The sequence below is a fragment of the Caretta caretta genome, chromosome 8 (assembly GCF_965140235.1).
Source record: "Caretta caretta isolate rCarCar2 chromosome 8, rCarCar1.hap1, whole genome shotgun sequence".
Classification (NCBI taxonomy): Eukaryota; Metazoa; Chordata; order Testudines; family Cheloniidae; genus Caretta; species Caretta caretta.
In genome coordinates, this window is record NC_134213.1 from 13,689,929 (window position 1) to 13,703,962 (window position 14,034).

The following is a 14,034-nucleotide window of genomic DNA, read 5'->3' on the forward strand; positions in this document are numbered from 1 at the left end:
GACAGAACAGCATCTTGTAGTGTTAGGCCAATTTGTGTATGTGGAGATATATTGATAATCAATGTGTATATTTCACTGTACACACACACACACACACACACACACACAACAAATACGTATTTTGAATATCCTTTTGTTGTACAAAGGCTTCATTTGCATTCATCTAGGTTAACCAGCATAACTCTCGTGGTTTTGCTACTCAATCCATCCCCAAAGCGCATCAATAAAACCTTTATGCCACATTGCCATCATGCATCAGACTGCATATGCATCATGTTATATAGCTAGATCTTACTTTTCTCTGTCACTCTGGAGAGTATTTGCCTCGGTCACTATAAAGGAATACATTCTTTCTAGAATTGTGTTTTGCTTTTTCTCTCAAGGAAATCTGAAAGTCCAGGGGTGGCCAACCTGTGGCTCCGGAGCTACATGCGGCTCTTTAGAAGTTAATATGTGGCTTCTTGTATAGGCACCGACTCCGGGGCTGGAGCTACAGGTGCCAACTTTCCAATGTGCCGGGGGGTGCTCACTGCTCAACCCCTGGCTCTGCCACAGGCCCAGCCCCCACTCCATCCCTTCCTACTCCCTCCCCTGAGCCTGCCGTGCCCTCGCTTCTCCCCCCTCCCTCCCAGAGCCTCCTGCACGCCACAAAACAGTTGATCGGGAGAGGGAGGTGCTGATTGGCAGGGCTGCCAGTGGGCGAGAGGCTCTGGAAGCGGGGCTGGGGAGCAGATGTGGGGCTGCTGACGTATTACTGTGGCTCTTTGGCAATGTACATGGGTAAATTCTTCTCAGGTTGGCCACCCCATGATAGTCCATTTCAAAATACTCAGTTTATTGGCAAAAGCCATGGTTCAACATTAATCAGAAGATTGTTACACAAAGTATCCATTGTTTCTTTGCATGGCAGCTGGAGACCCTTCTTTTATAGCAGCAGAAAAGTTTTGTGCAAAAACGTTGTCAAATTGTATGTATGTTCATCCAGGTGTCTGAAGTAAGTCGGTGTTATACGGAGACTCAGACAAAATAAAGCTGTGTTGTCATAGCTGGCAGGGGGAACATCTGAAGAAATATGCTATTTCCATTATATTTTTTCCATCTCAGGTAGTAATAGTGATTCACACTTGCTGACACTACATCTACTTTCAAGTCACAAGAATGGTTAGTCCTCCAGAAGGGCAGCCCTCCAATAGATAAATGCCTTGTGAATAATAGGTATTACATTGATTTCAGAATAAACAATGATTCATGCAGTTCAAATACACAGTTAAATTAGACCTTTACAGAACTTCATTTTTAATTTTAAGTTAGTTCAATTAACTATCATTAAAAAGGAGGATAATAGGTGCTAAAAATTAACCTTGATGACTAAAGCTGTTGTATTGTATTAGGTAAATGGTATTTAAAATGATTTGCAAGCCACATTCATGTAAAGGTTTTGTAGAGTGAATGAAAAATCTGAAGCGAATTCCCTCTTCAAAACATATGATTTATGCTTTGATAAAATTACATTTTTAGTTAAAGAAATTTGCAGTCATTAAATGATGCCCATGAAATAAGGCTCATTTATAACCATCTGCTTTACAGCTTCTGTGGAAAATTATTCTTCCTCAGGCTATGCATCCAAGTACTTTAGTGTCATTTCTGTCAAAGTAGTTTGGTTCTGCACTAGTATATTATCAAACTTCATTGTGCTTTTACTTAAGAGGAACAATAAAAAATTCTTTAAAGAGAGCTGAAGTGCTTCTTTTATAAGGAGCTGGTTGAACACCTAAGGTCTGATCTCAGTTACACCTTTGTGACTCATCTGACTTTGTGGACCTTAGAGTAACTGAGATTAGAAACAAAGCCCGTTGCCAACTGTGTCCACATATCTATTCAGGGGACACCATCATAGGGTCCAATCACATCAGCCACACTGTCAGAGGCTCGTTCACCTGCACATCTACCAATGTGATATGTGCCAGCAGTACCCCTCTGCCATGTACATTGACCAAACTGGACAGTCTCTACGTAAAAGAATAAATGGACACAAATCAGACGTCAAGAATTATAACATTCAAAAACCAGTTGGAGAACCCTTCAATCTCTTTGGTCACTCGATTACAGACCTAAAAGTGGCAATTCTTCAACAAAAAAACTTCAAAAACAGACTCCAACGAGAGACTGCTGAATTGGAATTAGTTTGCAAACTGGATACAATTAATTTAGGCTTGAACAGAGACTGGGAGTGGATGGGTCATTACACAAAGTAAAACTATTTCCCCATGTTTATCCCCCCCCATCCCCAGTGGTCCTCAGACATTCTTGTCAACTGCTGGAAATGGCCCACCTTGATTATCACTACAAAAGTCCCCCGTCCCTTCCCCCCCCCCCCACTCTCCTGCTGGTGATAGCTCACCTTAAGTGATCACTCTGGTTACAGTGTGTATGGTAACACCCATTGTTTCATGTTCTCTATGTATATAAATCTCCCCACTGTATTTTCCACTGAATGCGTCCGATGAAGTAAGCTGTAGCTCACAAAAGCTTATGCTCAAATAAATTTGTTAGTCTCTAAGGTGCCACAAGTACTCCTTTTCTTTTTGCGAATACAGACTAACACGGCTGCTACTCTGAAACCTGAGATTAGAATATGTCTGCTATAATTATGTACCTCTGGACGCAACAGGTACAAGGCTTTCAACCATTTAAACTAGCCTTATTGGTGATGTTCCCTGATGAGATTTAATAATCTATTATATATAATGGTACCTAGCTCTTTTACCTAGGGCTTTTCATCGATAGATGTTAATATGCTTTACAAAGGAAATGTGATTGTCTTTGTCATGCTGTAAGGAGAGGCTCAGGCACTCAGTTGTGTCTCCGGGCAGACTGTTAGAAAACAAGGACAGACACCCCTAACTGATGGTATATTCTGTCATTAGATTTCACCAATCGAGTAACAAATGTGAACTGCTGGATCACTATACCAGTCACAGACAGTCTCCCTAGATGCTCCAGCCAATCTTGCCACCCAGACAAACTGAACTTTGTGATAAAAGGTTATTTAAAACCAAAAATTACACCACCTCATGTTACTCCCAATCCCAAAGGAACAATCACTTGTCCCAAAGCAATTGGTACTCTGGATTTTACACCGAAAACAACACCGGTAGCCAGTTTTCTAGTAAACTAAGGATTTGTTAGCTAAGAAAAAGAAATGAGTTATTGAGAGGTTAAAGTGCTGACAGGTGAGGTAAAGTTTGCAAGTCCAAAATGATAGCCGAGATGTAGTAATCTTCTAGTTTTCCAAATGTCTCTCAGGGTCACCCAGAGTAACTTGGGGGGTCTCCGCATAGCATCTGGAACAGTTCCCTGTCAGTGTCCAAACAGTTCAGAGATGAAGGATCTTTCTTTGAATCCACCTTTTATATCTTCCTCACACAAAAAGCTAGCTGACAGCTTCTGTACCCATGTGGGCCTTTCTTTGTTGGCTGTGCACAAGGAATGCAGAATGAGTCTGTGAATTTCCATTGTGAACTCAATGGCCCTTGCTTTGAAGTTAGCATCTTCTTTGATGAGTAATGTAGCTACAGAGATATACATAATGCAAATACCCACTGTTACATAGCAATAGATAAGTGAGAACGATACAAGTAATATTCCATTAATTTTCACAAAGTTCTAACACCTTTAATCTAGGGTTATTTAATTATAGGATATACATAATGTACTAGTAATGTAATAGCAAACTATGGGATACAGGCAGATGAAAACCATACAGTCTACATCTCCTTTGATATTCACATGCCAGTGAATTGTCCTGAGGATCTCACATGGGCTGGCACCTGCCTGTCAGCATCACAGTCTCCATTTACATTTTGCTGGGGCACAAGGAAAAGTGGGTTGCCTGAGGTCACCCAGCAGGCAAATAAGATAAACTTGAACACTGGCCCCGCTGTGGCTTCACCAACACAAACACTGAAAACCTTCCAAAGCCTCTCTCCCCATCCAGCAGTGGCAAAAGCCTGTGGTCTCCGTCCAAGCCCTACCTATTAACCAGGCTCAATTTTTGCCTTAGTTTTTCTTGTGTTGTGGTTTCTCTATAGAAAGAGATGATTTAACTCAAGCTTTTTGAAAACATAAAGCACCCTTGTTCTAGTAGTTAACGAGGAATGATGGATTGAAGTATGATGTCACATTTTCCTATTGCTTTTCCACCACATATTTTCACCTGCATTTTGTTTGTTTAATATTAGGTTCAATCAGAGCTGTCGTTTAAAGGGCCAATATGTTACAAGAAGAAAAGGAGCTTCCATGTAAACTTCACAGAGCCTATGTTTTTACTGATATACCAAAAAGAGTGGGTGAAAGGGAATTGACCTTTCTAAATGCTTCATGTCTTCATTTTATTTTGATCAATGTAATGGTTGTATTACTATTAGTCGCTAAACCTTTAAACTATGAAGAATTCAAACAACTTGTTAAAAGACGGGGCTCCAGGGTAAGGTTAAAAGCGCTTTTCATTTTTGCACATACTATATGTACACAGACTGAATGATATAGGAATGTATCTGTGATCTTTCTACCTTGTGCCTCATCTCTCAAACAGCAATATTGGGGAAAGCATTGAGAGGCCCCTGGGAGTGTAACTGTCTACATATTTCAGAACTTCACTGTATGAACAGAATAAATGCTTAAAATGTCTTATCCTAATCCTGGCTGCCATTTTAGACATCCCTCTTGATCACACAGGTTATGTCTGTTGAGAATTATATTATAAGAAAATATCCAAACATAGCTGTTTTTTCTACTTTGGCCTGGGGTTAGATGAGCCTTGTCAACTCTTAGTTTTATTTACATTTCCCTTCACTCTAGTTAATGATACTGAGGATAATCTCAGAAAGAAAAAAGGAGTACTTGTGGCATCTTAGAGACTAACAAATTTATTAGAGCATAAGCTTTCGTGAGCTACAGCTCACTTCATCAGATGCATTCAGTGGAAAATACAGTGGGGAGATTTATATACATAGAGCACATGAAACAATGGATGTTACCATACACACTGTAACCAGAGAGACCACTTAAGGTGAGTTATTACCAGCAGGAGAGCGGGGGGGGGGGGGGGGGGGGGGGGCAGGGGAACCTTTTGAAGTGATAATCAAGGTGGGCCATTTCCAGCAGTTGACAAGAATGTCTGAGGAACGGGGGAGGGGAGGATAAACATGGGGAAATAGTTTTACTTTGTGTAATTACCCATCCACTTGTGGCAGAGGGGCATTGCTGGCACATGATGGCATATATCACATTGGTAGATGTGCAGGTGAACGAGCCTCTGATAGTGTGGCTGATGTGATTAGGCCCCATGATGGTGTCCCCTGAATAGATATGTGGACAGAGTTGGCAACGGGCTTTGTTGCAAGGATAGGTTCCTGGGTTAGTGGTTCTGTTGTGTGGTGTGTGGTTGCTGGTGAATAATCTGTTTCTAACAGTGCACTTGAAGTTTCCAACCAGTCCTTTAGTCTTATTGAGGATTATTATTTAAGGAACCCGGCCAAGATTCTACAGCTCTGTGGCATCTGTTCAGGTTGGAAACTCAAGTTCAAGGGGTGTCACAGAAGAGGAAGAAGGTGTCACCGAAGGAATTACCACATACTAATGAATACATTGCACACAACCTATAACTAACAAAGCTCCAAATCCTGTAGCCTTCATTTGAACAAATTTCCCATAAGGTTCAGTGCAACATTTGCCTGGGGTGGGGGAATAAAAAAGGATTTGGGATTAGAAGCTTTAATAGTTGGAAGTCCTCAGCATACTTTGTTGTTTTTGAAGTCTGTCCAGCTTGAATGTTGGATAATCAGGCTTGGCAGAATTTGTTTTTTGTTTTTTATAGTTTTGACAGATAATATCAATGTTTATTTTTAAGCACTTTTTTAGGTGTCTCTCTCTAAACTTTCACAGTTGTGAAATTATGGGAGGGTGAGAATTATTTAATGACAGTGTACAGTGAGATTTAAAAAGTTAAGCTTTATAAACTGTTAAAACACAAACTGTTTTTTGACATGTGATATTAACAAAGTAAATATCTTGAAATCAACAAATCATACCTTTTTAAAAAAGATATACTATTCATTCCCTAGTTCATTTGTAGCAAGCCTAAATCAAGTCTAAATCACTGGATTTTCCTCTGTAAGATCTCAAGCAGTATTTTTCTTGCATTGCCTGTCTGTAAATTTTGATGATTATAGATGGAAATATTTTTTCATTGTTTTGCGTGCCTACAGTGAAATCGCTGTTTACCAACATTTGCTGATAAAAATCTAATCCTTCGATGCATATGGACAATATTCCCCAAAGGAGGGATAAATCATTATTTTGTTGTTTCTATTATGGTATCCCTAAGAACCCTAATCAGGAATTACGGCGCATTGTACTAGGCATTATACAAACAAATAATGTAAGGACATCCCCTACCCCAGAGATTTTACTATCATATATTACCTAAGTACTAGAGAGATGAAAAAATAGACAAGTAGGACAGAGGACAAGATAACAACAGAGAGAGATGTGTTTGCATTAGTAACTAGAGTGGTCTCTAATTGTCTCAGATAGTCACAGCTTTAATCAAAGTGCCAGGGATTTAAACTAGAAGAAGTTCTTCGAGTGCTTGCATATGTCCATTCCACTGTAGGTGTGTGTGCGTGCCTGTCCACTGGTGCTGGAGAGGTTTCCCTCATAATACGTACAGGGACAGCCCCATCCACATTTGTGCTGCTCAGCTCTGAAGCCAAAGAAATAAAGGGTGGAGCTCTCCCTGCTCCTTCAGTTCCTTATTACCGTGTGTGGTCAGAACGTACGTGTTCACTGTGAACAAACTCTTCACTACTTGGTTGCTTCCTAGTGATACTCATTTTCCATCATTTGACATTTGATATTTTTTCCTTTTTGTGTCTTTATTTCTTATTTCATTTAAAAAAATGTATTCTTAATTTGTTTTCTTTCCCCCAGTCAGATGGGCCTCACCTGGTCCTAGGGGAGCATACACCATGGTACCAAGGTTTCAAACCTTGCTTAGGTTCAGAAAGCCTGTACTGGTCAATGACCCTCATTTGTCCTGTCTCAAGAGCTTAGGTGAGGCCATATTAGAGACAGGTGCTAAATTTTTCACAGCTTCCAGACCCAAGATGAAGAAGCTGAGGGAGGAACACCTCTACTACATCCTGATGGAGACTGTCTATGGACCAGCGTTAGAAACCCCCCTTTGGTCATCCAAGGCAAGCTCTTTGACGACTCCTTTCTGGAGTGCTTCCCAAGCTTTGCTTGCAGATAGGAGCTGAAGAAGATCCCCCATTATTGGGACTTCAGAGCAATCCTGGCCTCGGAAACATAAGAGGTCAGCTCTTTGAAATCTAGGGTGTAGGATTCAGACTCCAAGGTAGACTCTCGATTTCACAATACCAAGAGTCCAGAGCTTTCTTCCAGTCCCATTCCCATACTCATCTGTATAGGTTTGAAAAGAGAACAGACAGGGTTTGGGATGTTTGGGCCAGACATACCTGGGGCTCAGTATTTTATCAGCCCCTTCATTTGCCCGATTGGATGTCCCCAGCATCCAGATAAACATCGCTGCTATCTTGTCCCTGGGAGGGAGCCGCCTTCTGATGGTACCGAGAACTTGTACTGATCAGCCTATGGTGTTTCAAGTACCAGATTTGACCCTACCCTGGTTCCACAGGACCACCCTTAGGAGCACTCTCCTCTGGTCTCCTCTTCATGCATCCTCATCAGCTGACAAGGCTCAGATACCAGAGGCATCCTCCCCGGTACTAGATTACTTTAAGGTGTACCAAGAGCTTCTCTGGAGAATGAAAGCTGCTTTTGGCATTCAGATGGTGCTAGTGGAGGAGAATACCCAAAAGCTGATTGATATTCTCCATCCTGCTGTGGCAGGAAAGGTAGCTCTGCCTAAAAATGATGCCATTATGCATCCCATCAAAGCACTGTGGCAAACCCCTTTCTCCATTCCAAAGGAATGGAATGCGGTCAGGTTCTGTCCCAGGGGTTTGCACTGTTTGACTTACATCCTAGCTCAGGTTCGCCTCATTGTGGCTGCAGTGAAGGAGGAAAACTGTCAGGACCAAGCTAAGGCTACCCTAAAGAAAAAGATGCGAACATCTTTTTGGCAGAAAGATTTATTCTGCAGCAAATTTACAGCTCCATATCGCCAATCATCATGCACTGTTGTCAAGATATGACTATTCTACCTGGGAGGCAGTCTCTCAATTTGGGAATAAACTGCCGGAAGGTTCCAAAAGAACAGATTTCAGTGCCTTGTTGCTGCCTCTTCTCTCAATCAGTTCGGCAGGTCTCCTCGGACACAACGGATTCTGCAGCCATGGCATAGGCAGTAATTATGCACTGTTCTTCCTGGTTGTAGTCCTCAGGGATTCCTGTGGAGGTATGACGCACAATTGAGAACCTATCCTTGTTCTCATCTAAAACAGATGAGGCTTTGCACATGTGGAAGAACTCAAATGGTTTAGAAGTCCTTAAAAACAACGAGGAGTCTGGTGGACCTTAAAGACTAACAACATTTATTTGGGCATTAGCTTTTGTGGGTAAAATACCCACTTCTTCAGATGCATGGAGTCTTAGAATTCCTTGGGTCTCTACACTCTGGCTACCATGAGACAAAATATCATCCTCAATACCAGCCTAGGTAGGAGTATTATCCCTTCTATCAGACTGACTGTTCAACATTCTGGGCCTGAAATTAAACCAAGAATAGTGGATGGTTTTGCCTCTTCTTCTAAGGATAGAATTCATCGGGATAGTCCCGGCTTCGACCTCTGCCAGAGCACTTCTGCATTTTCCCAGATTTTAGACTATACACAACCCCTGTGTATCCATCAAGGATCACATGCAGACTACTGTGAGGAATTGCCTCAGGCTCACAGGCCACATGGCTGCATGTACCTATGTGACCCTTCATGCCAGGCTGCACCACAGAGTGTTACAGGTTGGCTCAGATCTGTCTACCACATCCACCACCTGGACAAGCTAGCGTGCATCCCACCTGTTGCTGTCTCTGACCTGGTGGATGAGTCAAGACGATGTCTGCATGTGAGCTCCTATTTTGCCACTTCTCCCCTCTGAGGTTGGTGACAGATGCTTCAGCCATGGGTGGGTAGTGCATCTGGGGAGTCTTTAGGGTTAAGGGTTGTGAACTGTGCATGAGGCCAGGTTGCACATAAACATTCTTGAGTTATGAGCAATAGTTCGTGCATGTCAGCAGTGCCTGGCTCACATTCAGGGGAAAGCCATCCAAGAGCTTGCCAACAACACTACAGCTGTATTTTACGGGAACAAACATGTCAGGTCAGACAGATTCTGCCAGGAGACAGTCAAGTTGTGGAATTTATTCATTCAGAGCTTGGTTACTCTCAGGGTGTCTCACTTGTCGTGGGGTTCAAAATGGTCTGGCAGATTGTCTGAGCAGGTCCTTCAACTTAGACCACAAATAGTCTCCTCAACACAGTCATTTTAGTCTCAGTGTTCCACATAGAGATTTTTCCACTTGCGGATCTGTTGGCAACTCAGTGTCTCCACTTCAGTTCCAGGGTCAGTTCCAGTCCCTGGATCAATATCCAATGCTTTCCTTTTTCCATGGGACAAGGACCTATTTGTATGGACATCCACCAGTGCCTCTAATCCTCAGTCATTCTCAAGCTGAAACAAGATCATGGCAGAATGATCTTAATAGTGCCAGCCTGTCCAAGACAGCCATAGTATTCAACCTATGCAAGCTGTTGACTTGAGAATCTTTGCTGTTACTAATAACCAGAGACCTCATCACAGAGAACCATAGCTGGGCACTGCACTTGAATCCTAAAATGCTGCATGACATGGCATAGTTCATCACTGGTAAAATACAGAGGAGGCTCACTGCTCAGCTGCAGTCCGAAATGTTCTCTTAAAAGCAGAAAACCTCCCACAAAAGCTGTGGAAACGGACGTAATTTTCTGTCTGGGCAGCCTATCACAATATGTCACCTACTCAGACATTCTGGACTATCTTTTATATGTTAAGGAGTCAGGTGTAGCCCTTAGTTTCTTTAGGGTGCATCTGGTGGCCATCTCAGAGTTTCTCCCTCAAATCAATGACTGTTTTTACTCACCCTATCACAACCTGAAAGGGCTAGATAGATTGCTTCTGCCTATCAGGGATCCAGCACCATTATGGGATTTGAATTCAGTATTGCCTGCTCTCATGGATCCCCCTTTCACACCTTTAGCTTCATACCTTGTTTGCTTCTACATCTTTCAGCAAAGGTAGCTTTTTTAGTGGCCATCACCTCCGCTAGGGAGGGTGGGAAAAGTGAATGCATTGGTCACAGATCTGCCATATACAGTTTTCTACAAGGACAAGGTTCACATCCTAAGTTTCCACCTGAATCAGTCTATGTAACTGCCAGTTTTCATGAAGCTTTCACATCCAGTACTTTCCTATCTTAAAACTAACACACTTTAAATTAAGGTTATCCAGTTACCAGAGTACATAATGGGATAGCCAGGAACAATTCTTCATTAGCGTTCATATCATCTGCATATAAATTAAGTTCACTTCTAAACACTAAATACAGGCCTTTTGACGTAATGTTAATTAAGTAGAGTCGTATACATAATGTAAAGGTAATTACAGAGTTACAGGACATGAAAAAGGATAGAGCAACAACAGGTTAATTTAGTTACACTAGTGTACATCAGACAGGATGTAGGTAGATGAAGACAAATACAATTAACATCCATTTTAACAAGTGAATTGTCCAGGTACAAAATAGTATTTTAACACTCCTTTGAAGTTCACCCACCAGTGAATTGCCCAAGGGCTCTGATCTGAGCTGATCTGTCAGTATCACAACCCAGTTTACCTGTTTTACCTTAAACCACCACTTCTGTAAACCACACAGCATTCATGAGCACTTTTAGTGAAAGAAAAGTAGGGTTGTATAAGAAAAAATGAAGATATAACTAAAAATAAAAGAGAACCGATGGAGGAAAATTGTTACAACACAAAACAAAATAATAAAATGCAAATGATAAGTGTACACTTATCAATAGTCTCCTTTCCTATACAATAAACTAATCCACCCCATCCCCAAGTTCAGTCTGTTTCAGAACTAACTGGTTTCACAAGGGCCAAAATCCAAACAGTCATGAACCCCCCCTGCTCCTTAAGAGGTTTCCTCAGTGAATGAATACTGAGTGCCTTTCTCTACACTCTGTTATACTGAAACAACCTTTTGCCTTTGTTCATAGCCAGGGCAATCTCCTGCCTGCTATTATGTTCCTTTTCACCTCCAAGTGCTTTTGATCATTTGCAAATTTCTTTGATGGTTTTCCATTGACTGTTCAGGGTATAGCAAAACTAGACAATAGAACCTCGTATTACATCAGCAGCTGACTAGGGAGGGGTAATAACTCCTGTTGCTTGAATGGGTCATCTCCAACACACATTACCCTGGTGACTAATTTTCACTCCAAGCCCATAAAGCATATGTTCAACTTGAATATGTTATTCCTTATATATTATCTTTCCATACTTCTTGCAATGATTGAGTCTTGACAATTTATGTGCTTTCTGTAGATACCTTAATGTTACTCTTTATGGATAAATATCCTGCAAGATGAATTTTTCAGGTCTGAAGTGAAGTTGTTTCCAATGACCCTTTGCCAAGGAGCTTCTGTCACTTGGGGTATGTCTACACAGCAACTAGACACCAGACAAGAATTTGTTCCTGGCTGTACATATCCATATATGTTAATGGTAACAATTGCTTTGCACTGATCAGAGTAGGTAGGATATATTGGTTGTGTCACCAATTTCCAAGTCAATCTGTGAACGCAATGGTGTAATTCTGTACAGAGGATGGAGAAATTTGGGCCCACTAGAAGGGACCTCCTCTCTATAAATTGATAAGCAAATATGGAACTAGAGCTGGCTGAAACTCAGGACTTGGGTTCAATCTGAGTGACTAGCTAATCTGGCACTGTGGTCCCTATGTGCCAGGGTCCCCAGCCCTGGAGCAGCCTTCATGGCAAGGCTGCCTGATAGCCTGCCAGTTGATCTGGCAGGGAATTCTGTCCATGACTCAGCAAGTTTGTCAAACCTGACTGACTGTCACAAGAAATTTCTGGTTCAACAAATCAGCATTTTTCAAAGAAACTTGGTTTTGTCAGAAAATTTTCAACCACCTCTACTTGGAATTCTTATGCCCTTAAGATAGATGAAGACAAGACACAAAATCATCTACAGTAAAAAGTTCTGTGTATCTAATATATGACTAAATATAGTACCGTGTGGCTTCGTTACATAACGTAACTCGATCCAATGCTAAATTTTCCTGCTAACTAGTTTGAGGTAGTTAATAATGTTGTCCACTACATCTTAAGTCTTGATTTAGCTTGGTAGGAACTGTCACCTGTCATCACTCCTATACCCTGTTGTTTTTCCTCTCAGTTTCAACATCTTTTTACTTTTAGAGTGCACTCTCTTGGTATCTTACCATATGGCAGGAGTTCCCTGCCTGCATCTGGTAGTCGGTATATGTGGACATGGCATTAGCTATATGGTGCTATATTTTACTTTGCTTTGTCTAAATGTAGACCATGGTACTTTAAAAATTAAAATAATAAGGTCCATACGAAAACAGAATAAGCATCATATGAGCATGAAACTCTTGTTATCTAGGGAGGCCAGGTGTTACTTCACTCTCAGAGGAAGAAGAGAAGTAAACCTTTGCTTAGTTCCATGCTTAGATAAATAAACTTATACAAACAGTGAGTGCTAAGGGAATGAAATGAGGTTAGAGAGGCCACCATCTGTAACAACAGAGGACTTTGAACCTATGTTTGAGGATTGAGGAACTCAGATGTACGATCTGTCTATGCAACCAAGGGCACAGCAGCAGATGTAAGAGGGAGGAGAACCAGCTCTCAAAATCTGAGGGTGGATCATCAAAAACTAATTTTACTGCACAAGTAGGTGCAACAAAGCAAGGATTGAGATCTTAGCTTCCAAGTTGGTGGAAGTCAGCATCTGGCACTAATCTCTGCTGTCTCAAGGGAACACCCATATGCTTTTTCTGCTAGTGTAAGTGATAAATCACCATATGAGAACATGCAGTGAGCCAGGCAGGTCTCTGTGAGTTGGCTTTATTTGTGTTTTAAGGTTACAATCAATGGGCCTGATTCTGCAGCCTTTACTCAGGTGGGCAGTCCCATTGTGGTCAGTGGGGCTACTAGTAAAGTCATGTGAGTCCTACTCATTGTAAATAAAGGATGTAGCTTGTGTTTCTCTCAGCATCCTCCCCAGTTCCTCAGTCTCAGGTATTGGTTGTTAGAGGTGGTATTTTATTTGGGAATTTTCATGAAAATATGTTTGTGTGTAGTCATGAATTATTAGCTCAGCTTTAAATTAGATGGTCTGTCACACACCTACTTATGTTCTCTTCAACTGCTGGAAATAGCCCACCTTGATTATCACTACAAAAGGTCGCCCTCCCCTCCCCTCCCCTCCCCCCGCTCTCCTGCTGGTAATAGCTCACCTTACCTGATCGCTCTCCTTCCAGTGTGTATGGTAACACCCATTGTTTCATGTTCTCTGTGTATATAAATCTCCCCACTGTATTTTCCACTGAATGCATCCGATGAAGTGAGCTGTAGCTCATGAAAGCTTATGCTCAAATAAATTTGTTAGTCTCTAAGGTGCCACAAGTCCTCCTTTTCTTTTTACACCTACTTATGGTTACACACCTACTTATGGTTGAGATTCAAGAGATGGCATATAGTCTGGGAATATAGGTCTCTTGGTGACTGTTCTGTAGGCATCAAATTAAAATAAAAAAGCTTGCTTTACTAGAAATGGCAGTAATTAATGTTTTGCAAGAGATGCTGTCAACAGCACTGATCCTGCAAAGACTTAAGCACATCTTTACTTCTAAACACGAGTAATGCAGTCAATTCATCTGGGCCTATTCACTTCCTCAAA

At 41.5% G+C, this 14,034-nt stretch overlaps 1 protein-coding gene across 1 annotated transcript in view; it reads left to right on the forward strand.

The window, feature by feature from the left end:
• Positions 1-14,034, forward strand: part of FSTL4 (follistatin like 4) — an 865,477-nt gene that overhangs the window by 398,064 nt on the left and 453,379 nt on the right.